Raw genomic sequence first — 4,539 nt, forward strand, 5'->3', positions numbered from 1 at the left:
CATGTGCTCCAGAAGTGGGGATGTCCACTCTAATTAAAGCACAGCAGTCTCCAAGAGCTGCTCTAATTAAAGAATCACAGCATCTTATGCATCAGCCTCCCCATGTTTCAAAATGGCAGCAGGGGCATTTGAATTGAAGCTCATTCAATGAGCTTTAGCTCAAGTGCCCCCACTGCCATTCTGCAATGCGGGGATGCTGATGCACAAGATGTAGAAGCTGGCTAGACCACGGTAATTACCATGTTCCAGCAGACTTGATTAATCAAGTCTGCTCTGACGCACTGTAATTACAGCATGACAGAACAGCCTCCACTGTCATGTACAGGTACTCTCAGAGACCAACTCTTCAGAGAAGCATAAACTTTCATACGTGACAGCCTACTTTGTCAGATGTTGCCTACAAAACTTATTCCTCTCAGTTCTAATCCTCAATGGGAATTTACAAAACACCTTTTGTAGATGAGCCTACAAACTTGACTTCATAAATCTACTGGATACAAGAAATCATGGGCTTAATATAGATATTGGATAAATGACACATTGTAACTTGCCTGACATTTGAGAACCCCAAGTAACCCCTCTACGTTTTACCAGCTACATTCCATCACCAGGTCAACGCTGTCCCCACTTCCCCCATCTCACACCTATTAACTCCCACCTGTCTGAACTCCCACCCCTCTATCCTCAATACCATGCATCTGCAGTTTCACCAACCTTCATTTTGTATATTGGCTTAAACTTCTATTCCACCAGGAGAGCGCACAAACACCAGCAGGCTCTCCATATGCCTGAAGAAGGGTCTGTGCCCAAAAGTTTGTAAATAACAATTTGTTCCAACTAAAAGATGGCACATTTACCCAAAGAACCTCATCTAAGTCCTTAGACCAACACAGCTATAACCAACACCCCCTATTCCTCTCTGAATGAGTCAAGTCTCTAAGGTAATGCCCTGCCCTGCCTTCTGCCCTCTTTAAAAGACTGTTGAGGGGGCATTTTGTAAATATGAATTTTAAACTTAGACATTCCATATAATACATACCCATCTGGGGTAATTTAAGAGAGAAAAGTACAGTGGCTTTGATATAGGGAGAGTTGCAATGAAAGGACAAAGAGGGCATCATGATTAGCATTGCTGACAGAAAATATGTGGTAAACAGGAAGGCATGAAGAGGTAAGAATAGGAAACAAAAGTTATTTATTTGTGTTATTTGTAGCAACTAGACTCTAAACCAAGAGTGGGCCCTACTACAGAAACAGAGCAGAAAATAATATACACCAAAGAGCTCAGTGTAATTACAGACAGAAATAGAAAATGGTTATGCGCACACAGTAGGAAGGTGCAGTTCAAGAAGACACGGGGAAAAACCTTGAAGACAATTAGAAGACTGAATTTGAAAAAACAGAGTAGGGAATTGATTTTAAATTTATCTATATTTTATGTAATAGAAAAATAGGAATATAAATAAATACATTAAGTAATTTAAGTACTTAAGTAAATTTATATAGATGTAGCAAATCTTCATAACTAAAAAAACCCAACAAAAAATATGGTGGTTACTTCCTTGCAGAGAGGCTGAGCAGTGGAGGAGGGGAATCTTCTAGGCAGGGATAAGTCTGAACCTGTGCTTATTTGCTCATCTCCTCAACCTACATGCACCCTTCAAAGGATCTGTCGCCACCCTGGTTGAGAATCATTGAAGTAAATTGATATGCCTTTTCATGAAGTAATTCAGTCAAAAATAAAGCTACTGATAAGAGACAGGGCAACAACATTAGATATTAAAGCTCCTCTTCTTTTTAATTAAAAGGACTTTTTTTTTTACTGAATAACAAAATGAAGACAGAAAAAAAGGATCACACTAAAACAAACTATTTTTAGTCCCATGATGTAGGACAAGTTCTTGCATAAGATTTGCCAAAGGGGATCTCTGTTACAAATATCACCAACAGGGATACCAATTCTTGACTTTTCTAAAAAGGTTTAGAGACATCTTTGGGTGTCAATGCACTCAGACTAGTAATATTCTATTATAGGGAGAAGTTATGCTTGAGTAAGCAGTGCAAGCAAGCTCAGGTGACAGGGACTGCTACAGAAATGCATGGTGATGGGAAAGAGTCTGTAAGTTGGTTAGTTTTTAGACACTGTGGGCACTTTTACATTTTTGAGGGGTTGGGGTGTGGTAGGCTCTTTAATTAGAGTGGTTCCGAAAGCTGCTCTAATTAAAGTGTCACTGCATCTCGTGTATTGGCGTCCCTGCATTTACAAATGGCAGCAGGGGCACTTGAACTAAAGCTCACTGAACAAGTTTTAGTTCAAGTGCCCCTGCTGCCATTTTTAAGCATGGGGACACTGATACACAAAACGCAAGAGGCTCCTGAAGCACAGCTATTGCCACACTCCAGCAGACTCGGTTAATCAAATCTGCTCTGACACACTGGAATTCCAGCACATCAGACCAGCCTCTGTGCTTGTGTATAGGCGCTCTGTGTTGTCAATTCTAACTGAAAACTTGTATGATTTTCTTTCAAAAAAAAAAAAAAAAAGGGTTGGGGGATCTTTTCTAGCTTAACAAAAAAACAAAGAGAGGGAGAAAGTAAGTTTCAGTGTCTGAGCATCAGAAATCATGAAAATCAAGGTTAAGATGATATCTGAAACATACTTTTGGAAGTATGACTATACAGAGTCAATTACCAAATGACATTAAAATCACAACTAATGAATACAAGCACTCCACTGAGGAATATATAAGGTTACAGACTGCCTCAACTGTGTCAGAAATTACTCTGACATTTGTAGCCAATATTCATCTAATAAAAATAGTAATGCAGTATATCTGGTTGGATACACATGGTGAAAACTCAGGCCCAGGCAGAAGAATGATTAAGACAGCTTAGTAAAAGGTACTGCATACTGAGAAGTAAATACAAAGAGATCCTATAAGTATAAGTATATTTTTCTCTGCATATGGCAGTTTCTATTTATGGAACCTTTAAGATTCTCAACTTTATAGTCATGAATTCCAATTTTTTATATGCTCTTAATCTTTAGGTTACCTAAAAATGCTAATGTGAAGGAAGTGTTCCAATTAAGACAACACACAAAAAAGCTAGTCAAGATTTTTTGGCTGAATTTACATTCTCACACAGTTTTAAAGCAGGGGTGGGCAAATACAGCCCATGAGTCATATCTCACCTGACAACTGATCCTATCTAGCCCACCAACCATCACTAGAAACTCAAGGAGGGAGGTCTGCGCCTTGTGCTGCTCCACTCTTCTGCAGCTGTGGCTGGGCAGCGCACGACCCTTCTGCCTGTCCCCCGTTCCCCCCAGCCAATCTTTCTGTTGGTGCTGTGGCTGCGCAGTCCTGGTAGCAGGGCTGCCAGCAACCGGGCCCCCACACAGAACGGGGCACAATGCAGTTCACCAAGTAGCCATCCCACCTGCCTGCTGACTGAGATGAGCCATTGCCACTATGGCATCAATAGGAAATGAGTCCTTGTTGGCTGCTGGAGGAAGCAGGTGCTCGGTCTGGGGCAACTCTCCCAACTTTCCTGGTGTGCCACAATGGCAGAGGTCCATCACAGCAGATGGGCAAAAATGTATCATGTATCATGCTGTATCATGCCCTGCCCCATGCACCTGTCTGGCTTCCAAGAGGAAGCCAGGCCAGAGGAGGCAGAGGAATCTGTGTGCTGGGCAGCCCAGCTCAGCCCCTGTTGCAGCAAAGCAGAGCACTGTGGGGCACAGCCCTCCCTACTCGGGCACCCAGCAGCTAGATAGAATCAACTGACATCTCCCCACCCCGCTCTGGCCCTCAACAGCTCACCAAAACTGATTAAGTGGTCCCGCAGCCCAAATAATTGCCTGTCCATCTTTTAAAGAGTTACAAGTAAAATTAAATGAAATTCTAATGGCCACAGAAGTGCATACACTTTAATTAGAAAACTGTATGCGTCTAATCAAAGAACATTAGAATCTCTTATGTTCTTTCTAAGTGTTCTCAAAGCTTTTCAAGGTTTTTGCAGTTGGAAGTCTGAAGCTAAACACCTAATTAAAGAAAGCCGTTTCTGAAAACTGATAAACAGTGCAGCTCTGGCTAAGAAATGGAAGGGTTTCACCAGGCTGTTGGCACTCAGGCAGCATAGGACTCTAAATACAGTTTTACGAAATGTCCTCAATCTTTCCTTTTACCTGCAATTGAAAATATCTTTTCCTCTCAAATCTTCTTAACATTTTTTGAGAGAATAACTAATTTCCTCTCATTTATATGTGCAAGAACAACTCTAGAACTTTCAACTACGGTCGAAGTGGTTTCACAGTACTAAAAGTACAATATAACAGAGTTTGTTATACAATATAACAAAACAATTTTTCCAACTATTTGACTTGGCCTAATAAAAGAGATCACATTCATAGACATCAGGGCTGGAAGGGACCTCGGGACACCATCGAGTCCAGGCCCCTCCCTGCCCAAAGGGCAGGAAGTCAGCTGGGGTCATAGGATCCCAGCAAGATAAGCATCCAATTTACTCTTGAAG

General features: G+C 41.4%; 1 long non-coding RNA gene across 1 annotated transcript in view; it reads right to left on the minus strand.

Annotated features, from left to right (window-relative positions):
* Positions 1-256: 256 nt before the first annotated feature.
* LOC109319010 overlaps positions 257-4,539 on the minus strand; it is a 9,158-nt gene continuing 4,875 nt past the window's right edge. Inside the window, exons 2-3 of the long non-coding RNA XR_002103368.1 lie at positions 907-909; positions 257-328 (exon numbers count right to left, since the gene is read on the minus strand). This is a non-coding gene — a long non-coding RNA (uncharacterized LOC109319010). The remainder of the gene's footprint in view (positions 329-906; positions 910-4,539) is intronic.

Source organism: Crocodylus porosus, unplaced genomic scaffold, assembly GCF_001723895.1.
Source record: "Crocodylus porosus isolate Cpor-Errol unplaced genomic scaffold, CroPor_comp1, whole genome shotgun sequence".
NCBI classification, from domain to species: domain Eukaryota; kingdom Metazoa; phylum Chordata; order Crocodylia; family Crocodylidae; genus Crocodylus; species Crocodylus porosus.